Source organism: Tamandua tetradactyla, chromosome 5, assembly GCF_023851605.1.
Source record: "Tamandua tetradactyla isolate mTamTet1 chromosome 5, mTamTet1.pri, whole genome shotgun sequence".
Classification (NCBI taxonomy): domain Eukaryota; kingdom Metazoa; phylum Chordata; class Mammalia; order Pilosa; family Myrmecophagidae; genus Tamandua; species Tamandua tetradactyla.
In genome coordinates, this window is record NC_135331.1 from 152,510,426 (window position 1) to 152,535,007 (window position 24,582).

The 24,582-nt window shown below is 33.7% G+C and overlaps 1 long non-coding RNA gene across 3 annotated transcripts in view; it reads right to left on the reverse strand.

Annotated features, from left to right (window-relative positions):
- The window catches only part of LOC143682819 (uncharacterized), a 58,132-nt gene extending 33,948 nt beyond the window's left edge, over positions 1 to 24,184 (reverse strand). Inside the window, exons 1-4 of one of the 3 annotated variants that reach the window (XR_013175298.1) lie at positions 24,074 to 24,184; positions 23,551 to 23,658; positions 21,853 to 21,957; positions 16,134 to 16,252 (exon numbers count right to left, since the gene is read on the reverse strand). This is a non-coding gene — a long non-coding RNA (uncharacterized LOC143682819). Of the gene's footprint in view, positions 1 to 16,133; positions 16,253 to 21,852; positions 21,958 to 23,550; positions 23,659 to 24,073 lie in introns of those variants that run through there. The other 2 variants (XR_013175300.1, XR_013175299.1) reach the window with 2 other exon arrangements.
- Between the last annotated feature and the right edge of the window lie 398 nt (positions 24,185 to 24,582).

Genomic DNA, 24,582 nt, shown 5'->3' on the forward strand with positions numbered 1-24,582 from the left:
TACAAATGAATATAACAGGTTGATATCATTTTATCCCAGATATTAGTAAAAAATTTTAAATGAAACTGTTTTCCCTATTGGTGGGATGTGAAAAAAACATGCTTTTGAATAGTCTTTGTGAGAGTATAAGTTGCAATAGCATTTTGGAGAATGCTTTCATGTATCTCTCAAAGTTAATGTATTTACATTAATTAACCCACTGATCCTGATACAGGGAGGCAGTCATTGTTAGTAAAAGTAAAAACATAAAAATGACCTAAATATATAAGAAATAATTTATCAGTGTCCCTTGAATGGCATGCACTCACATATTGACTTTTTAGAGAAGCATGTGTATCTTACTTAGAAACATTTTTTTTGTATGTGATGAAAATTAATTTGTACGTGGTGAAAACTAACTTGCCTAACCAATAAAGTAGAATATTTCTAAGAAAACAACCCAGAAGACCACTGGCAGAAGTGCAACCGAGGCATTCCCAAAGCACTGGACAAAGCGTTAGAAAGTTATTGAGCACACAGTTATTTTTTAATTTCATTTCCCTATTTTTTTCAGCATATGAAGAATTATAAATCAGCTTTCTCTGTTTTGTAGTCTACATAAAAGAATAAAGCTTCCTTATGATCCTGAATTCATTTTCTGTCATTTCAAACCCATACATAGGCTGAATTGCTCTCCCAATTCCAAACAGTCAGACGAGAGTTGGATTGGCTCACTTTAGGACAGATACCCACGGCTGGTCCATTTAAAAGGAAAGGGATTCAGAATGCAGTTAGGGTTCAACCTTGCAAATAAAAGGACTCATTCCAAAGAAGGCTCATTGTGATTTGGTTATGAACCTCAAAAAGTGTTTGCATTAGAGTGTGTGTCGGTGTGGGTGACTGTAAAACTGAGTAAAAAGTATGCCCGGTATATTATGGATTGTCTGTGAAGTAAAAGCTTCTAGTCGATCTAAGGTAAGCCAGAGCTTGGGCTCAAGTAGGTGGCTTAAAGACAAAAGTGAAATTTTGGAGTAGCCACTGAAGAATTGCCATCAAAGGTACAGATTGAGAGGGTCAGAGATCATAATTTAAACTTAAGTGGCACAAATGCCATATTTTATGATTTTCATTGGAAAGCCTACTATCAAAGTAAAAAAAAAATGTAGTTGAAAATGATAAGGTTGATCCAAGCTTGAGATTATATTGAAGAATTTGGAAGAGGGATTTGAGTTTGGAGAAAAAAAACAGAATGTTATGAAATGTACCATAGAAACAAGGCTCAGTAGGAAAAAGTAAATTAAAAATTTAAGGCTCAGATAATGTCATGAAAGAGGAAGGACAAGCCAAGGGTTTTAATTAGGAAAGAACAGAAGGGTAAATGTAGAAGGGATTGAAAATCCTGGAAGGTCAGGAGGTGATGGACAGAGGGTTGGCAATGGAGTATATGATTCAAAGTGGGACAGGTCCCAGCGATGTCGAGGACTCAGCAGCATTGGAAGGCTGTGCTGAAATGCAGACACTGTAGGGGTCACAGAAATTGAGGAAGTCAGTGATCTTTCCTGCCAGGCCATCAGCTTTTTGTCAACCTGCATGTAAAAATTGCTAATGACAGTAGGACTTGGGTATCTGAATTTAAATGTCTGTGGAAATTAACAGTGATGGTAAAAGTCCTAATTCTAAAACCTATCATTTTGTGCTCTCCTTTTAATCTTTCCCTTACCTCTTTTGATCTAACATAATAAAGTATAGCTGGGCAACTGGATCAATAATTCTTCTAATAATTAAACAGTCTGAGAACTCATATTTATGAAGCTTAGTTAAGAAGGAGCAAAAAACTTACATAATAATAAAGCATTATTCAAGAGCATATATAATAAAATTTAGCAATTCCCTTAAAATCTCTAAAACACACTTGTGTTTCATATTTAACTGAACTCTATAATCTCTAACACATACTAATTCAGATATATCATTTACTTTCAACCTGGCCAAATCAAGTACATTACTTATTATTTTTATTTATAATCTTATTTTGCACACATGAAAAATAGTCATAAGTTCAAATAACAACAACAACAACAACAAAAGCTTTCAAAAAGTAAACCTGGGACAGTACAATTGTGGTTCAGTAGCAGAATTCTCACCTGTGATGCCAGAGACCCAGGTTTGATTCCCGGAGCCTGCCCGCGCAAAAAAATATATAAAATAAAATAAACTTGGTGCTTATTTGTTAGTGGGATCACACTGAAACTGAAATTCTTTAAGTGGTCCTCAGAGGTTCCTGTGGGGTACTTTGTTGTACCTAAATAAGTAAATATGTGTTATAGTGTTTCTTGTATTAACATCCCCTAGGCAGCCTCAGAAGATTGGCTAAGCTTATACCAAATTCCCTGACAGCTAGACTCTTACTAAAGTCTTATATTGGGATAGTCTGGTAAAATTTAACCAGCATTTGGACAGCATTCAAATTCCTGCAAAATAATATTGTGCTAGTTAGCAATCTGCTGCTCCTTATTCAGTATGTATAAGCTGTAGCTTGTCCGAATGTATTTGTTTATGAACTTCTTTCATGCCGAAAAATAAAGAAACTTCCCTTGCTGATTGTGTCTCTTCCCCTTCATTTAACATATGCCATCTTACTTCTGGTCATCTTGACATAAGGTTAAGTATGCTTCATTTCTCTCTCAAAAATGTCCCAATGTTCACATTAAAATTATTTGGCCGCCCTGGTTATTCACATGCATTTATTTCTCTTTCTAACCCTCTCCCTATCATAAGCTGTCTTCGCCTTATGCCCTTTCTATGAATACCCAATCTTTCCCTGCTTTCACCTATGTTTTGATTACTGCTGCCACAGAACAAAACATCCAAAAACAACACCAACAAGTGACTTGAAATACAAACTATTTATGGATTTTTCATACTTTTCTGGATTGATCCTCAACTCTTCTGCTTCACATGGTATTGACTGGAGCACTGAAATGGATGGAAGGTCAAAAATGTCCTCACCCACATGCCTGACATATAGTGCTAGCTGTCAAATGGGAGCAACAAAACAGGGACCTCCATCCAACTAATGCAAGAAATCAAATTCTGCCAACAGCTTGGGTGACCTTGGAAAAGGACCCTAAACCTCAGATGGGGTTGTAGTCCTGACCAACACCCCATGCAGACACATCATCCATAGAAACCGATAATAGATTCTTGCTGCTTTAATCCTGCTAATATTATGGTTGTTTGTTACATAGCAATAGAAAACTAAGACAATAAAGGAAGAGAAGTTGTTGATTTTGTCTCTCCAGATTCGGGTACACATTCTCAAATAATAACTTTCAGTCTTTCATAAATTCTCATCTTGAATTATGGTGTTACTTTTTCCTAAAAATCATTCCTAATTTGATTTCAGCCCATCAGAACATAATTCCACAATTATATTCTTTAAGAATGTTCCTCACTCATATTTTTTCTCCCCTTATCTTTCAACATTTCATTAAATATGTCCTCAATAATATTGTACTGTTTTGATCTTTTTGCAATTTGACTTCCTGCTCTATCAAGAGGAAGATGTTTTTTTTCAACACCATATATTTGAGAGTTGGGATGGTTATTTAATACGTTGCTGAAACTTCCAGACTGATATATCTAGCCTTGCGGAAGAGCTGGTACTCCCAAGAAATGCTTGCATTTTTAGCCAAATAATTTTCTGCCCCTCCACAATTGCTGCCATCAATAGTTTTGTTCTACTTCCTTTTGCATATTTAAATTTGTTTCATTCCTCACTCTCAATCTACCAGATATTCTATGTGATGCTTTGTCTATCCAGCACTTTCATCTCACAGTTCTCTGACATAACTTGGTTCCTGACAATTCCACACCTTCAAAGGTCTAGGTCACTTACTAGATCCACATTTCATTTGAAAAATAAAAATAATGATCTTGTAGTTACATCATCAAGGTGCTGTACAGAGACACATGGTCCCAAATGACTTACCACTATTGTATTTCAGCTGATAAAAAAGGGGGAAAAGATGTGAGGCTAGTTCCCTTCCTCAAACTTCCTTAAAAGTTGTACTTATCACTTTTGGCCTCATCCCTTTGGTTAAATATCCATAACATTGCTGCACCAGCGCTAAAGGAATGAAGTCTGGGTGGCTAAGTGTCCAGCTAAAATGCCAGGGTTCTCTTGCCAAAAAAGAGAAGGGGATGTTGGGGAGCACTATTAGTCTATTATAATGGTAATCAAAGGAATGTACTTAGATCTCCTGGGATCCTAGGACATGATTTTCTGTTTTCTTACAGTATAATTCAACAGGAAATAAAGAAACTGAAATGTCAGCGTTCGATTTACATTATATTGTAAGCCTACAATGGAGACTCATGATTTAACAAGCATGCATGGACCTAGTGGGAAGAACGTTATGTTAAGATTGTTTCAGTATCAGAAAGAAAGATAGATGTTAAAGATTGAGATGGTATAATCTAGGAATGCCTAGAGTGTATAATAATAGTGAAATGTACAATGTGCAAATTTTAAAAATGTTTTTGCATGAAGAAGAACAAAGGAATGTCATTATTGCAGGGTGCTGAAAATAGATGATATACTTTAAAATGTCACCTTATGTGTGAGACTAAAGCAAAAAATGTTTATTTGCTACAAAATTTAGATTTTGACTAGAGCATTTCCTAATATAACTCATGTAGATAGTTTGATTGAATGTCATAAGTACTTGGAATCTCAGGTAGCACATGAGATTTTGTTGGTTTGTACAGAGTGATCCCCCCATGAATCCCAGAATGATTTGATCAGTGACTGGAAAAGTATTTGCAAGCCCCCTTTGGGGAATGGTGAGAGTGGGGAGAAATTCAACTTCCCCAACCTGAATTCTTGATACTCTCACAAGCAGTGTGGACAACCAAAGCTATAGGCTGAGCCCCCAGGCTTGGGGTTTGTTCACATGAAACTTAACCCCACAAAGGATAGGTCAAGTCTACTTAAAATTTAGGCCTAAGAGTCACCCCCAAGAGAGCCTCTTTTGTTGCTCAGATGTGGCCCCTCTCTCCAGCCAACACGACGAGCAGTCTCACCACCCTCCCCCTCTCTGCGTGGGACATGACTCCCAGGGGTGTGGACCTTCCTGGCAACGTGGGACAGAGATCCTGGAATGAGCTGAGACTCAGCATCAAGGGACTGAGAAAAACCCTAGAATGAGCTGAGAATTAACATCAAGGGATTGAAAGAAACTTCTCAACCAAAAGGGGGAAGAGTAAAATGAGACAAAGTGTCAGTGGCTGAGAGATTCCAAACAGAGTCGAGAGGTTATCCTGGAGGTTATTCTTACGCATTAAGTAGATATCACCTTGTTGTTCAAGATGTAGTGGAGAGGCTGGAGGGAATTGCCTGAAAATGTAGTGCTGTGTTCCCATAGCCATGTTTCTTGATGATGATTGAACAATGATATAGCTTTCACAATGAGATTCTGTGAATGTGAAAACCTTATGTCTGATGCTCCTTTTAGCTGCTATATCAAAGAAGAGTAGAACATATGGAATAAAAATAAACAATAGGGGGAACAAATGTTAAAATAAATTCAGTTTGAAATGCTGGTGGTAAATGAAAGCAAGGGGTAAGGGGTATAGTATGTATAGTCTTTTTTTCCTCTATTACCATTTTACTTCTTTTTCTGTTGTCTTTTTATTTCTTTTTCTAAATCGATGCAAATGTACTAAGAAATGATGAATATGCAACTATGTGACGCTATTAAGAATTACTGATTGTATATGTAGAATGGAATGATATCTAAATGTTTTGTTTGTTAATTTTTTTAATCAATAAAAAAAGTTTTTTAAAAAAAAAGATTGTTTCAGTAATCCCAGGAGACACTATCATGATAGTGGCTGAATAGAGACAAATTGCTGTTGTTTTCAACCTGGGTAGGTAACTGTAATTCTCCAGTTTACTATAATTCAGTGGCACATGTAACTTAGTCAGGCAGACCTACTTGCTAACAATCATCACAGATCTACCATGTAATAGTAGGTTATTAAGCCTCTTTGAATTTATTCCCTCTCAACTGTAATGTAGTGATAATTGTCATTTCAAGGTTGTTGAGAAGGCTAAAAATAAGCCTATAAAGTGACCCTCAGTGTCTGGTATAGAAAAAACAGTCAGTAAATACTGAGTATTATCATAAGTAATACTGTGATACCATGCTCTTCAGACATAAATTATCATCTCCTCCACTGCTTTATATCCACTGAATTTACTGTTTGCTAGGACCTCCAAAATTCAGACAATCTCAATTTGACGAATCTGGATTTGTTTACAAAAGCCCTTTACTTTCTGTCCATATTGCGCTCAAGTAAAGGACAGGGCTCTCTTAACAGTGTAAATTGTTATCTAAATTGGTTTTTGCCAATATCAGCATATTTTTCTCCAACTGGTCCTTTACTAGATGTCCCTCTCAAGCCAAACCCTTGATTTTACTTCCTCTCTCCATTTACCATCCCCAGTTCTATCAATCTCAGGAGATGAACTTACTTCTTACTTTTTTTTTTAACCTTTTTATTTTATAGTATAATATATATACAAAGCAAAAAAATAAAAATCAATAGTTTTCAAAGAACTCTTCAACGAGAAGTTACAGGATAGGTCCAAGAGTTTGTCATGGGCTACCATACAATCCTTTCCGATTTTTCTATTAGCTGCTCCAGAATATAGGAGGTTAGAAGGCTTAAATATTTTTTATCACCACAATCAATTTTTTTTGGTGAAAAATAACACATATACAAAAAAAGAAAACAACAAATTTCAAGGCACAGCACCGCAATTAGTTGTAGAACATATTTCAGAGTTTGACATGGGTTACAATTACACAGTTTTAGGTTTTTACTTCTAGCTGCTCTAAGATACTGGAGACCAAAGAGATATCAATTTAATGATTCAGCAAACATATTCACTTGTTAAATCCTATCTTCTCTGTATAACTCCACCGTCACCTTTGTTCTTTTTATCTCTCTCTTTAGGGATGTTTGGGCTATGGCCAGTTTAACTTTTTCATTTTAGAAGGGTCTGTCACTAATATGGGGTAGGGAAATGGAACTAGTTGATATTCTGGAGAGGCTGGGTCCTCTAGATTTCAGGGCTTATCTGGACCAGGAACCCATCTGGAGGTTGTAGGTTTCTAGAAAGTTACTTTAATGCATGGAACCCTTGTGGAATCTTATATATTTCTCAAGGTTTTCTTTAGGATTGGCTGGTGTGGTCCTGGTTGGGGGCTGGCAGGTTATGATAGGCAGCAATGTCTAACTGAAGCTTGCATAAGAGCAACCTCCAGAGTAGCCTCTCGACTCTATTTGAACACTCTCTGCCACTGATAACTTTATTAGTTACACTTCTTTACCCTCTTTTGGTCAGGATGGAATTGCTGATCCCACAGTGCCAGGGCCAGATTCATCCCTGGGAGTCATTTCCCACGTGGCCAGGGAGACTTTCACTCCTGGATGTCATGTTCCACGTAGGGGGGCATAACTCCTACTTTTGAAGGAACAATATTGATAACAAATAGGAATTTCCCTACGTATACTTGTCCTCTCCTCAATATGTATCTAAATATGTTTCCTATCATTCTTTCTAGGTTCTAGCAGCAACAAACTATTCCTAACCATGAATGTTAGTCCCTCCACGTCCATTCTTAATCCTGTTCTTTCTTCACTGTTTTTTTGTAAATTAGGAATTTATTTTTAGCTCCTACAATAAGGAAAGTGAATATACATGAGGAGGAAACGTGGGCCTTGCCCATGGAGATTTATAAACAAATAGAATTTAAGGGCGAACAAATCTGAAATGACAGGATAAACATAAATATTACCCATAAATGCCATAATAAAAACAAACAATTACATAATAAGCCCCCCTACTTCTGCCAACCCCTTGGGGTTGAAGGGGATAATTTGTCTATCCTGAGAAACATGAAGTATTATAAGAAGATCTGTCCTTGTTTAAAGGCATATCTTATTGTAGGAGAAATTAAATGGCAGGATCTGATGTCTAATTATGCTTTTTCTTGTGTTATCCAAGCCTACCCTTAAAAAAAAAAAATAAACTTCAAATTTAAGTGACTGTGTTTCTCTGTGAAGAAATTCAGGTATATCAAATACACAAAAGTTAGATTCAAAAAGATTCTTAACCATAATAAGATATTTTTAAAAAGCAAAGAAATGAGATACTGTCATTACACAAAATTACAAAACATCAAGAGATAGGAAATAACTGACAATTTGGTTTTTCTTTAATAATAAATTTTCCATGATTTAATTGCATAAAGTAAACTATACACAGAACAAAGAAGTAAATTGATTTTAAAGGCCATAACACTGTTTTATAGCTTTATCTTGCAGATACTAGAGAGAATATAAGATTGATGATATTTCTGTTTTTCTAGTAATCACAGAGAAATAAGAAATATACATTGCTATTTGTCAAGTTGCAAGTGATTAACCTGAGCAAATTTATTGAGAGAGCACTGAAGATTTACAAAATCTGAAACATAAATTCAATGGTCTTTTTTCACTCTGAAAAAAGAGCAGTGAAAATGGAAAACTTTGGAAGGATTTCATAAAAGTATTACAGTGTAAAATGTTAAATTCAGTAACTTTATCAAATTAAACTCATCAGCATTTGAAGATCTATTTCTCTAACAAGTTTATTAGCACACAATCCTTTGTATGTACTGAAAAATAATTTAGATTGTATTCACCTAACATGGAAAATGAATATCCATGGGTGTTCTTTCACCCATTTGGAGAAGGAGGAGTGAGGAGGGAGAAATTGAATAACTTTTGCTGAGTTCAAGTAATTATGTTATTATAGGAAATTAGTCTTACCTAATAGCTCATATCAATTCCAGAAAAAGTATATATATACCAATTCATAAGGTATGTTCTTACTATATGAATCCTAGTAACCATTATGCCATATATTAACAGGATAATTTAAATGATTAAATATCTTTTTGGAGCTCATAGATTTTTTTTTGACTGCTGAGGTCACAGTTTGAGATTTTACTTCAATTGATTCAATTAGTGAAATTATTTGATAAATAATCACTTTGTGTATTTTCATGGAATAATGTTAACAAATTTGCATAATCTCATATTAAGTTTCAAACTGGTTCACATTCCTAAGGAGATGCCACACGGTAGAAGACTTGTTTTGTCAAAGCTTAGGCACTTATCAGGAAATTATCCTGGATTTTCTATAAATACCATATGTATATATTTTTTTATTTTATAGACAACTAATCTATGCAATTTCATTAGGAAAAAATGTACAGTTGAATTAGTAAAAAAAAATTTTAAATCATCTGAGAAATTCAGAAAAAAGAACCAAACCTGAAATTCTGGTATTTTTATTGAATACACTATTTTTCACACACTGAATTTTACTTGTAAAGTGATAAGAAAATTTAATAATTCTTCATTGAGTGACTGGTGTTCAATATGTTTCTAGAAGATTGAATATGTGCAAAAGAGAGAATACCTGCCCTTGCTCCTAATACCAAATTTTCTTCCATACATTGGTTACTGGTAATTATGAAACAGGCTACACTTAGACTTTTTCAGCCACATGACTCCATTAAGAAGTAATAGGTAGATTTAAAAAACCACAAAAGCAACTTTGGATAACTGAGACAAATACTTTCCATTCTGCAGGAGACATTTTCAAGTCAGTTGTCATCCTGGGCCAATAGCATGTATCACACACCTAGTACAGCACAATCTCATTGTATCTATTTATTTAATTTTACATTCCTCATGAGGGTTTTTGTGGTAACTCAGGATCCCAGAGTTTAGCTCAGCATTTGGAACATAATAGTGTCTCAATGTATTTTGAATGAATGACTGAGCAATGTCTCAGAACTGAAGGTATTAAGGAGGCTGGGATCAGAACTGAACTCAAAAGTCAAGACAGAACCTTGATTTTAAATTGTGGAAAGCCTCAGAACCAAGAAAACATCCAGAAAAGAGAGATTAAGAAAGCCAATATACCAAAATTATAGTAGAAGACGTAATGAATGAGAAACAAACATCCTTTTAATGTTCTTCTTTCTGAAAAAGAATCCACTGACTACATTTTAAGGGAGTAGAGAGCAGAGATCTCTTCTGAACAACAACTTCTCAAAATGAAAAATTATCAGTCCAGTAACTTTATATACCAGTAAAAGAAATGAACCAGCTCCGTATGGGTTAATGAGGTCATAAACATCATCACAACAGGAAAAACAACTCCAGGCAAATACTTACATTGTGACTAACATGTGACTAAACTGTACTGCTCCCTGACATTTGTCTGGGTGATAATCAGGAAATATGGCGTGGTCTGACATGTTAAGGGAAGATATCATTCTTCACAATGAAAAACATGCCAGAGTGTTTTCATTGCTGATGATTTGACTAAATATGCCTCTATTCTTTTCTTTAGGATGAAGTTTGGGTGCAGGGAAATATTGAGGAGAGGAAATTAAACTCTATTCAGTCACTGGATTAAACCTTTTTGGATTACTCTAATATGCCTAGAAGCACGAGTCCATCCCTTCTTTGAAAACCCACAACAGTTTGGAGCTGATCCAGAAGATCCCTATCAATAAAAAGTGCTTCCCATTCATCTAGTTTCCCCAACCAGGAATTTCCAGGGAAAACTATGATGTTTTTACACAACTCTCTACCTTCATGGCACGTCTAATTTCTGGATAGTGGAGTGATAACCAAGGACAAACAGGGACCACACTCAGAGAAGGGACTCTTGGAGGTAGGCAAGAAGGAGCATTTCCCCCCGAAGTACTCTTCCTGTCAAGATTTCCTTATTATTAATCAACATAGGCTAGGAGATAATTAAGAATAACATCAAAGCGAATGTGGTATAAATAATACATATTTTATTTGCGTTTGCATCCATGATGGCTTGCCTGGTGATTTTCTCTATTACCCAGGCTAAAGGTATTTTCAACATCTAGAGTTGTTGGATCCTGTGGTGGGGTAAGGTATATAATGAATTACACATCAGCTCTTAAATGCTTCTGCCTGGAGGTGAAACATATCAATCACTCTCATGAAAATTTATTGAACAAATCCAGTTACATGACAATACTTAATTTCAAGGGGAGTGAGAAGGTACAATCCCACATGGCACTTGGAAAGAGAAAACTTTAAATAGCCCTAAAGTTTAATTACACTTTATAATTGTAGCATCTTTTCCATTCTCTTTTTCTTTTTTTTTTTTTTTTTGTATGCTGTATGGTGGTGTCACATTTAGTTATTTTTCCATGTAAGTATCCCTTTATTGCAGCACCATTTGTTGAATTTTATTTTTTGTTTGTTGTATTTTGTTTGTTTGTTTTGCTTGTTTGTTTTGGGGGAAGTGCATGGACTGGGAACTGAACCTGGGTCTCCTGCATGGCAGGCAAGAATTCTACCACTGAGCTATCCTTGCACCTCCACCACTACCCACCTGTCCCATTCTCTTTTATTCTTTAGGACCAGAAAGGCAACTGAAATGTTACTTAAAGGTAAAGAAAAGCAGTGGTTTTTCCATGCTCTACTTTAGTGAGCACAAAACCATAAGATTTTACCTAAAACTAATAGCAAGTTATCTATTTTTGATGAGACATTAATGAAGTAATGATATCATCGATTCATTCCAGAAATAAATTTTGAAATCCCTTAAGGATTACTTTTGATTAAATGATTAACTAAGTATTAGAGAACTAATTTAAAGGAATAAATGACTTTATTGCTTAAAGTTTTTTTTCTATTAAGATTCTTTTCTTCATGTAGAAATGATTTAAGAGCAAAACCAGTGTTAAAAATTTGTTTCTAAAATATTGCTCTTGCTTCCTACTAGTGCTTTGATTGCCAAGTCCAGTCATTTCTTTTCAGTTTTTATCCTATGCTTGTAATTGGCCCTCTTGTCCACTCTCCTTTCTTTAAACTCTTTCCACTCTTGGCTTTCATTACCATGCTTATTTGTGTTTCTTCTCATGCTTCTTGGTTGCTTCTTTTCAGGATCCTGCCCAGTTGCATCTTCCTTGGTCTTGATTCTTAGCACCATCAACCATGTGTTATTCATTATCCTCATCCTTCTCGCCTTCTTACTATGGTTGGACAATCTCCATGATTCTAGTCTCACATATTCAATCAACATTTGATGACTGGTCTCACCACCAGATATCCAGTTCAAGGGCATCCCCTAAACTCCAGATTCATATTCTTAACTGCTTGTTGGATATCTCTTTCTAAACATACCTCAAACACTTAAAACCAAATAAATACAAAACTGAACTAATTTTTCTCTCTCTACCACAGATTAACTTCTAACATTTCATACAAAAATCTTGATAAATATCACCATAATATATATAGGAATTTTCAAGTCATTATTAGATCTTGTTAATGCCCCATCTCTGCATTCATATATATATATGACACCAGATTCTCTAATTCTTAAAAAAAACTCGTTGATCTCCAACAATCTTCTTATCTGTTTTCCTCTTCAATCTGATGATCCCTGATCTAGATTAAGCATTTATTGCTTCTAGCATCCTCGAAAGACCTCCATATATTTATGTGCTGATCCACCCAGCATATCCTTCACACTGCCACCACATTTATTTTCCCAAAATCTGAAACTGGCAATGTCACTATGCTGTGGAACATTTTCAGTGGTTTCCCATTCCCAAAGCCTGAATGCCTCAGAATGGCACATATGATATGAACTTGTTTACCAGCTGCACCCCTCACCAACATCATGCTGCAGTGACACTGAAATTCCTTCAACCATAAAACAGCAGTTTGCAAATATTTATGTGCATAATAATCACCAAGGGAACTTAATATAAGCATAGATTCTCCGGCTTCACTCAGAGATGCTGTTTTAGACATGTGGGGAGAAAGCTGGGAATCTATCATTTCCATGCATACACCCAGGTGATTTACGCAGGTGGTCAACAGATAACAATTTGAAAAATTTTGATTGACACATTAGCCATGACATTTTTACCCTGGCTAATCTCTCTGTCTGTAAATTATTTCTTTCCTTTCTGCCTCACTCGAGTGCTTACTCATTCCTCCAGATCCATCTTTGTGAAGCCTCACTTCTCATTTAAGCTTAATCAGTTGTTCCTTACAGGATGTTTCTATAGAATTTTGCACACATTTTTATTTTAAAATTTGCTGCACTTGTAGTCATTGTTTGCATGTATGACTCACCAACTATACTGACGATCCTCATGGGATATATTTCTTGGTCTAAAGTAGATGATTAATAGCTATTTGTTGATTTTAACTGCCTATACTCTATTTCTCTATGGATATGTTTTCTAAAGGAAAACACTATGCATACACCAAAGAAATCAAAATCATAAATAGCAACTAATGTTCTTTGTTACATTTAAGTAAGACATTTTATCATATTTGCAGATGACACAAGTTATTTGACAGATGACAGAACAGGATTCAAATTTACTTCAGCAGGCTGGAGCCCTGCGATAAAATTTGTATGGAAGAATACATAGTACCATATTTACATCAAAAAATCAGTTGCACAAAAACTAGTTTTTGGAGACCTATTGAGAAACAATCCATGTTAAAATATCTGGAGGTTTATCTGATGCCAGAGACAATATGACCCAAGAGTATTATTTAACTGGTAATGAAGCTAAAGTAATTTTAGCTTGCATTCGCAAAAACTTGGTGTCTTTATCACAGGATATAATGGTGTCTCTGTGAGCTGCACTGAAGAGTCTAAATATCAAATATTATATTGAGTTTGTGCCAAGATTCGAGGATATTTACAAGCTAGAATTATGTCTAGAGTATTATTAAGAAAATATAAAGTTATTTGGGAATGGTCACTTAATAAATTGTTGAAGGGACTGCTTGGAAATAAGAGATGTTCAAATGAGGTTGGTATCTGTCCTTAAATGTGTGAAATAATATGGGATAAAAGGGAGATGCATCATGAGTTGCTTCAGAGATAGACCTGTCAGACTCATATTCTGGACATTTGAGTTGAGTCCAGTTAAACAATTTTCTAAGAATGGATTTGTACATTGGGATAAAGTATCTCAAGGAGTGATGGATTTCCCATTCATTCATACCAGCCTTGGAAGTCTCCTTACCTGGGTGAATCTTGACTAAAATGATCCCTAATGTGCCTTCATTCCTCAGGTCCCTTTTTTAAAAAAATGCAATTTTTCTTGTTATTTTTGCCTATTCTTCTAAAATTTTCAAAGTTCTTATTCAAAATTAATAATTGCCAACTTTAAATAAAACACCCACCATAAACTCTGTGTAAATGAAAAATACTCTACTTTCTTGGCAAGTAAACTCACCTTGATGGAGCTAATCCTACTCCAGCCTAATACAAACCTCTCAACCCACTCATACAGACATACATACATGCATGCACATGCACACACACACCAGGTCAGACACTGAAACAACCAGAAGTTCCACTGCTATTGCCAACTACACTTGTGGGATTCTTTCTTCCCATCACTTCTCAGGTTTCCTTTCTGGTTTTGATACATGGTGAGATGTGGAGAATGCGGGTGGTGGTGGGCTCTTTTTCTCACATATGACCTAGTTATGCTGGTGAGCTTAGTACTTAGACAGAACTGGCCTTTATCCATTGTGGCCATCTTGCCCCAGTCTTCCTGAAAAGATTATTTTCATTTCATAGTGCATCACTGGCTGAAATTTCACCAAATACAGACAAATTTGAGGTAAGAGCAAAAGCTTCTAGGATGGTTAAGTTACATTGATCATATTGAGGGAGTTAAGATTGTTAGAGTCAAGTTGAAAAAATAGATCATTTAAGAAAACAGTATCTATTGTAGAAGGTCAGGTGTGGGCAGCCTGGTAACTTAGACTGCAGGAAAGCACTAGTGATGGCATGGGGGAGAAGGTCAAATAACAAGTAACGATACTCATTAAAGATCTCTCCATTTTGTGAAGTGTTTTCACAAATATTCTGTCACTGAATCCTTATAGTGACTTGTAAAGTAAGTATTATTAAGCTTTCTTTTGCAGATAAGACATAAAGAGAGCTTAAGTAACTTTTCTTAAAGCCATATAGCTAACCCACGGAACAGCTAGATTAGATTTCAGAACTATTGATTCTAAATTATTCATTCATTTCATTCATTCAACAGATACATACTTTCGTCATTTCCACAATTATTTTATGAACTTTCTTTGAAGGATAAGGAAACTAAGGCTCTGAGGAGGAAAATAATTCTCCTAAGAAAGATTATTATTATCTTTCTCCTAATTATAATTATCTTTCTCCTAAGAAAGATTATTAAAATCTAAGATTTTTTGAAGAAATCTTAGAAGTGGAATTTTAGTCCAGTTTAATGGTTACTGCTTCTGCTCTTTCTTCAAAGTTCTGTAGGAAAAGGGTCAAAATTTTTGGTTTAATCATGGATTTCAGCACCAACGTGGGGAAAAAAAAGACTGGCACTTTATATTTTGTAATATGTATTTAATTTACCTTTCTATCACCATCTGAATTTGAAGATAATTCAGGTAATCAAAGTTTCTGGCACTGCTAAAGAAAGTAAGTTATCTCATTCCACTTGTTTCATCTGCCATTCTCTTTTCTGCTTAATCATGTTTTGCTCCTCCCTTAATTTCCAACAGTTCTCTCATTGTGATATTAAAAATTGCTAACATATTGACATAGCATGGAAAGCCAAACTAATGGGAGAGTAATGTGGTTGTAGATGATGCCGTAAGCATTTAGCATTAACTGGTACTCATTTGGATTCATCTGTCTGCTCTTAGCAAGCGATGAGACCCTGAGAAAGTTGTATTCACTTACTCTTATCTGGAAACTAAAGATATTAATAACTCTCCTATAGTATGGATATCAGGACTGCAAGAAATATTGCATGTAAAATACTTAGACCAGTGCCAGACACGTGGAACATCCTCAGAAATTATGAACTACAGTGAATTTCTTAGATGATTCTGTTGCATGTTGTGCAATATCAAATTATGCTTGATCATTTAAAGAAAAATACATATGCAAAAGGAATATTTTGAAAGTCATTTTTATTCCTTTTAGAAAACAAAATTCAGGAAATTGTGGTTTACAAAAAGTCTCACAATGACAAAATGGCAAGTCTGAGCAGTAAACTCAAAATCTTGAGGCTTTATGTTGATTCCAAATTGTAGACATCCAAGAGAAACACCAGAGAGGTAGAAATGAACCCTGTAAAGTAATAATGCACTACTGAACCTTTCTAGCACTGCTAATATTTTTTGGTTTTAGATGGATTTAAAGCAAATGCACTTCAGTCTGGTTAGACACCCAGCATGACAATAGCTATGTAGAAAAATCAGTTTATGGTTCATCAGAACTATTTTAGCTATGTGCAGAATGTGTGCTGTATTCACTCATGGCTCTGCTTTAAAGACTTGGCTGTTAGACATTTATACATCCATTAATTAGCAGCTAGGCATGATTTAAAGGATAATGTTACTGGCGCGCAGAGTATATGAAGCAGTAAACAGCTTTTGTGGAAGATTAAACGCTATAGCAAATCAGGGACATTTGGTGACCCCCAGCAACCATTTGTTGCCAGAAAACTGCGACGCTACAATTATTGTGCCAGGTGGGGGAGAAAAGCATATTCAAGCAAAAGCACAACAAACAGAGGAATGCATTTGATTTTTTCTTTTGCATGGTTAGAAATATGGCTGCTTTCTTGTGTTTTTTTTTTTTTCTATTTCATTTGAAGAAAGGTGCATATGGGTGGTTAAATTCTATGTACTTATATATATATATATATATATATATATATATACTATAGATTGAAAAAAGTTAACAGCTTTGCAGATCGATGCATATTTGCAATTGAGAAGTTAGGGATATGCAGCTAATATGAAATAGTATACAATGCTTGTAATTTCTCTTATTGAAATTTAATTTAAATCTGTAAGAGATTTACCTATTCCTATTGATAGCCTGTCAACAAAAAAGTATGGATTTTATATCACACCAAGTCACAATTTCCAAAAATACAGTATTCTTGATGACATTATCAAAAAAACATGTTGGCTTGAGGTAATGAAAATAATAAGAGAAATTATTTCCAATTATTGCATAGTCCAATACGGATATGGTTAGACCCAGAAATGTAGACATATTTAAATAAAAATAGTGATATTTTCAAACTTTTTTTTCCCTAGATCATTGATTTCTAAAATTTTCCACCATTCTTGATCCATCCATGGTATATGCTATATGGCAAATAATTCAAATTATAAAACAATAACAAAAGCAGACAATTGACAGGAATTCAATGATGTGCTATAGCATGTAATGGTCAATGCATAGAGAAAAGTCCTTTTAATGCATATGCCTGCTTGTGTTCTGGGCTTACTGGAAAAAAAAATTACACGGTTTAGTAACCTGGTTTAGTTCTCAATAAGAAAATAATTTCCACTCTCTTTTTAAGTAATTGGATTTGGAATGCATTGTAAAAGAAACAGCACCTTTCACTGAGCAGTGATAGTAACTCATTTTTTAATAATGCAAAAGTCTTCTTACATCATGTTTTCGAGCACCTTAAATGCTTGTCTCACTTGCTTCTCTCTCCCGCCCAGAGGGTTTATTTCTTCATATCTGTGTGGTTGTGAATGGGGGGTGGCAATAAGAACCTTTGGCAAGAATCTGAGATCCTCATTTTCGATGTTCTTTGATTTTTCTAAGACACTACTTTTAAATTGCCATCAGAAGTTTCCAAGTCTGAAATTTGCTTTAATGCCAAAGGTGCATTTCATTTGGAGAGGTGGGATGCTGCATTCTGTGAAATATTTGTCTTTTTTGAATGGCTGTTGGGGAAGAAACTTTCCAGTAGTTTTGAAGCACTGCTTTAATACCTAACCGAAAACTGCAGACGAATGGAGGCATCTGCATTCACTGTGACTAAAATGTTTACTTTAGCAAACACTGCTCTATTAAATTTCAAAGTGGTGTTCTTTGAATTCTAAATTGTAAAAGAAACCTGCCCTCCATTCTTGAAAGCTTTGGTTTAAACATAAAAAGGAGAAAGTAGCTTTGAAGTTTGAATGAGATGCATGAACTCTCCTATTTTTTTAATTTACTTTTTTTTTTTTTAGAGTTTGAAGAACTTACAGGGAAGGCATGTTTGCTATTTATTATTTTAACTTGTGGCTTGAGTGATATTCTTATTTCTTTCACCTTTGACCATTCCTCCTTTCTTAAAAAACAGGATTTGTGGGTTAATGTGAGGTTTCATTTTTCATCCTCCAATCAGGGAATGTATATAAGAAGATAATTTTATACAGTTTTTTAAACAAACCCAATTTATTGTCCTTTAATGGGCATCTCAATTTTCAAATTACATCTAGATTCCAGGGGTTTTATTGATGCTATTCATCCTTAGTATTTCTCTGAAGTTTACTATGTGCATAAATAGAAAGAGTACAGAAAATTTGCATTTTTGGCACAGATGCTCACCTTAGTGAACATTTATTTGGGCAGATGAGTGCTTGCGTAATTGAGCAATTCATGGACCAGAGATAATTGAGCATTACAAAAAGTTATGTCACCTATTTACAAATGGGAGCTATTAACTCTCCATTTTGCTTACTAGAATGAACTTTTTAAACCGAATAATTATAAATGCACATTCACAAAATAAGTCTTTTCAGGGCCAGTTCATTTATATCTACTTTAATGAATAATAATCCTTACAGTACCTGGTTTCTATTTGAAAATGAAATAACACTTTATCATAAAATATGTTAAAGCATTACTCATACCCACTAGAACCTTAAATAAAGTAACTAAAAATCATAGGATATTAAGCAAAATCTACATAGGAAGCTTCATATTTTCTTCCTAGAAAGTCCAAATAACATATTCAAGTAAAAATAGGACAGAAAATTCACAGCAGTATTCTCACATTATATATTACTACTTTTTTGTCTTGATTCAACATCTGGCTCATTGATAAAAACTTTTCTAAGAGGAATATGCTCTTTTCTTATTAAAACATACAAAGACATTTGTAATTTGCTTTTGAATGTAGTAAGAGAGTTGTTAGCAGACTTTCCTCTTCCTTAAAAGATCTGTTTTATACTAAACTCATTTCAAACTTCTGTGTTGCATATTTGGGTTAACATACTGATGACCTTTCCTCAAAATGCTCAAAATATTTAAGAAGCAGAAGGCATGAGAAAAGCAACAGCCAACTGAACGGCTATCTGCCCACAGGAACAGTTGCTGACTGATAATCTACACCCATCCACCCTGACTGTGTCAACCTGTCCTGCTTCTAATGTATCTCCAATCTTGGAGAGAAAAGAGTAATAATTCATTGCTCCAGAAATTGAGCAGCTCTCTTCTCTAATATTTCCCAAACTGATGTCTGGTGGAAAGTCTCTCAGCAATGACTTGTGGTGGAATAAAGACTATTGAATACTTCATGCTATTTTCCTCCTTTGGAGATTCATGCGCACTTTAGAATGTTAGATCCTGCAATAAGGAAATTAGGGAACTGGAAAAGGCCTGTATCATTTGACCTGTGTTTTAACTCTTTGATATGCAATAATGGGTAACTACTTTTGACCTGGTGCCTGGCACATAAATATGATAATATCAAGAGCAAGCAATGCAACCATATTTTTTGTAACTTAGTAAGCTCTGCATTAAAAATTTCTTTGCAATTTCAATTTAACAAAAAGAATCCATTTCCAATATTACAGCTATACAGTAATGGAATGGTATCTCTTATGAGGTAATGAGCTCTCTGCCATCCTGTGGTATTTGAACAAAGACAGGTATTTGCATAACAGTCATTGTATTTAAAATATCTCTGAACTACATTTTTTATATTATTAAGTCTCTAAAATAGTTCAAAGACTAAAGTATATTTTTCAGTGCCTTATTTAAAATTTTGCTTTTCATACTTATCATATTGCATATTAATAAAGTAGATAATTGTACAGATATTGGAACCATATCAAAGATTTAAAATCATAATTATATATACAAGTATGTGCATATTTTAATATATTTAAATGAATATATAGTATTTTTGTTCCATGCTAGTGATTGAAAATTAATTCAAATCATTTAATTTAAATTGTGCATGCATCACACTGTAAATTAAACATGCTCTGATATGATTGACATGTATGATTATCAATCACTAAAAGGACTCTCTTAAGTTAATGCCAAATAGCTATAAAACATTAACAAGTTTTTAATTGCTTCTGTTCTACTATGTTTTTTGAAACACATGTCAACCATAATGTTTAAAATAGTAAATGGCTATTTAATATAAACAATATACTTTATATCAAATCTACAAGTTATTTTAGGAAAGCCTTTAGATATGAATCATGTGTAGACCTTCTTTGAGTATTTGCCACATATGAGTAAAATTACCTAAATACATCTTATGACTGGATTCCCCTAAATGTTATCAATATTCTTTTTAAAAATGCTTAAGAACTATTGTAATAATTGCATATGAATAATGAAGTGAATTACAAATCCCTGAACTTCATAGAGAGAGGGATGTGTCTATTTGCCAAAAAGAACCTAAGGGATTCTAATCCTTCTGTTTTAAATAAATACATGAATTCTTGAGTTTACTGAGGTTTACGGCATCAAATGAATATTAAAGTTTGGCATCCACGAACTATAACATATTCTAAACTTTCTATTAAAAAAAGGTTAGGATTTTTTCCCTAACTATACTAAGTATTTTTAAATCCCCAGATTTTATTGAAGAATTCCTCAAACAAATATATTAACTACTCAGAGTATTGGAATAAATAATCCACTTGTAAGACAGAAATAAATTCTGAATAAGTATTGTGAAATAGAATCTATGGTGCTAAAATTGAAATCATCTTACACTTTTAAGGATATGTTTGACTTTGCTTAAGACATGGATAATTTCTCTGATTTACTTGACTTAAATGAGACAAGATTACTACGTATTGCTGTAACTCAATCATTATGCAGTCATCTGGGAGAAAGTAAAATGCTCAGAAACATTTTCACATATGTAATCTGTACAAACCATAAGGTTACAATTAAGAAATCTTAGGCATATGTATGACTGTGACAGAACCAGTAGTATCAGCCTCTTTGTCTTCTTGCTGTAGACAGAAATACACTCCTGCATAGCAGACTGTCCATTTATTATATTATGAGTCAAGAAAATTTGTATTCTTACTCTCAATTATTTTAAAACATTTTATAAAGCATAAGTAAATGTAGCAATATGCTCCTTCAGTCCAAATTTCCATCACCAAAAATACATAAATTAGGATTTCATACAAGTTCTAGCACATGGCTTTGCCCTGAGAGTTCCCTGCATATAATATAGTTCAAGTTTTCTACTCAACCCCAATTTTTAATAAAATGACCATATTGCAAAAGTAGTTCTATTCTTTTTAGTTTAACACAGTCCTAACTTCCACAAAATCATCAAAATTCCACAAAATTTCCCCACTTACATCACCCACTATACAAGTTAAATGTAAATTTTCCATCTGGACTTTTTTAAAAAGAAGTTTTCCAATAATTCTTATTAAAACTGTTTTACTTAAATTCCCACAAACTTCCTTCAGTTTAGGTATGTCGTTTATTTATGCAGCTTGTTAGAGCAATTAATAAAGCATTTATTACTAAATACTAAATTTTTAGTAGTTTCTTAATGTTTTCTTATGGTTGGTTTCCCCATAATATTATAAATGTTTCCTTTCTTCTAATAATACAAAATCATATTAACATATTTTATTGCATAAATACATATTAAGTATTACCATGTGAAAAATTCTTTGTTAGCTACTGTGGAGGACAAAAAGATAAGTCCCAATCCTTGGCTTCACAATCCAAAGGAAGATATGTGCATGAATAATTCTTAAATCCTAGGAAAGAAGATAAGAATCTCCACAATGAGGGAGTCCAAGGGGAAAGGGAGAGATTATTTCCAATTGTGGAATTCTAAAGGAAAGTTCATGTTTCCATAGGTAATAACATTATTTTATGGAGAGGGAATCCCCATTATTGGCAAACTGTATCAATTGCAGTGGGGTTTCTGATGACCTTAGCCAAGTGATGTATCTGGTACACTCTGTTAATCCAAAATCAAAACAAGATTTCATAGGCACCCAATTTATTGTGGGAAATGTTTTTTTCCCTTGACTTTTTCATTATTTCCTCTATAAAGTACATATTTTCCAATCTATTTTTAACTGGGAGTATCAAATAGAATAATACACAGAAAGCACTTTGAAAATTACTCTTCAAATACAGGATTTCTTTTGTCAAATTCTTCACAAATATTTTAGACACTGATGCGGATTTTTGTGAAAATTCTTGAGAAATACAAAAAAAGCACCCCAATTCTAAGGAGATTTTAGAAAGTTACAGACTGTCAAGGTCAGAATATCTTTATCCTCAGATTTAAGTCCCTAATTACTGACAAGGAGACAAGGAATTCCACTGACATATTTTTTTTTTCCTTCAGTGAGCATTAAGAATCTCAAAAAAGAAAAAAACAAAAAGCAAGACTAGAGTCACTGATTTCATCCCCAGCCTGTATGCTAGGTAAAGTTTTGCCTTTTGATACTAAAAATTACTCTTTTTAAAAAGTGTCAATTTATTTCTAACAACAAAACATGAGAAAATTTTGAAGAACATCGATGTAAATAATCCCAAATCCAAGGAGATTCAGTCTATACAATGTCAAGGTCATTTCTTTAATCCATTCAACTACATTCCTACCTCTATAGTTGACATAGGTAAAAGTTGCAATCTCTCTCTTAGGACTCCTAAACTGCTCAAAATCACAATGTTCTCATCTTTTCAATATATACAACTTAAATTCCCCTTGCATTTTTCATGATTCTTGCTTCAAACATATGAAACTATTACAAATTTACAACCTTAATAAATTTACTTACAAATTTACAACCTTAATAATTAAATAAATGGAACCTAGATAAATCAAAATAGAAAATTTATTGATCTTTTATATTTTATTGATAACATTATATGTAATTTCTTACTGTTAAAAATTGCAGGCTGGCATATTTTGAACTTTTTAAAAGATAACCAAACTACAATGAAAAAAATCATTAAAAATCTGAAGTTTATATATGTATGCAAATTCACATCAATCATATTTGTAAAATCCTGAAAAATCTAAAGTCCTGAAAATTATAAAGTGCAACTAACTGAAGGAAAGATCCTTTGGGGTTTTATCTCAGTATTCAAAGACAATCACATGATATATCACCATTTTCAGTAAAAAATATTGCATTAGGAAAACTATTTAAATATTAACAAGTTTTCATTAAATACTAACTTTAAACACATTAGAGAGCATTTAAATATAGAGGACAAAATAATATAACAATACAATTACAAATTGCTTTGTTATAAGCAATTTCTTTTCATTATTTATTCTAAAAGGACAGGTTTAGAAAAAAATTAAAAGAAGAAATGATAAAATTTACCTTAAGACTATAAACTGATCGATGTTGAATTTTTCTCAGATCTCACAGAATATGTTCTTTTTTCAGGCAATACTAAGTATATGGAGAAATTCAGATTCTGTTTTTCAACTTTCAAGAAAGAAAAATAAGAGAAAATTTAGCAATAACAGTAGTTTACAACTTAGGCTAAAAGAAGGAGTTATATACTTGTCAATATTGTGCCTATGTAATCCCCAAAGAGACAAATGTGGATATGTTCACTGAAAAGAAGTAAACGATGATAATTATTTCCACTTATGATAGCCTTTCACTTTACAGGACTGCAAAACATATTTGTAAAGCTGAAAAAGTAAAAAAAATGGGACTTTGAAATCAACTACTGTAGGAGAAAATATGATCAGATTTATGTTAATATTTTAGAATATAACATAGCAGACAAGAAGTATTTTGTAACCTCAAAGAAATTTAACCATAAGAAAAAAAAAATTTGACCAAGAATTTGTTAGTGTAGCCTTATTTAAAAAAAAGACAAAAAAACTTTTACCTTTAATAATAAAGACCACTATCTCACAGCCAGAGCTTTGATTCTGTTGTAACTAAGCATTCATTTATTTCCCTTTTCTTATTCTAACCTGATTTCTAACCTAGAGGACTAGCTTCATGTTTTTCCTTCTATGACCTCATAAACAATGCTGCTTAATAGCAAAGCATATCTTTTGCGTTTCCCAAACCAATCTAAAAAAAAATTGAGATCCACCTGATCTTGCCTCATTACAGGTAGAAAATGTGTCAAAGCAGAAATTGTTTTGTAGACATATAAACATTTGTTTCTTAATTTCTGTGACATTGAATTTCTAGGCAATAGGATTTATTCCCTCAGAATTGTCTGAGAATGTGTCTGTCAATCTTAAGCTTTCTGTTAACATAATAAGAAAAAATGCTGGTTCACTGATCTTTTTGAACTAACTGCAAAGATTCAGTCATTGTAGTATTACAGTGCTGAACTTATTTCCAAACTGTAAGCTGAGGTATTTTCAGGTGAAGTGTTTGAAT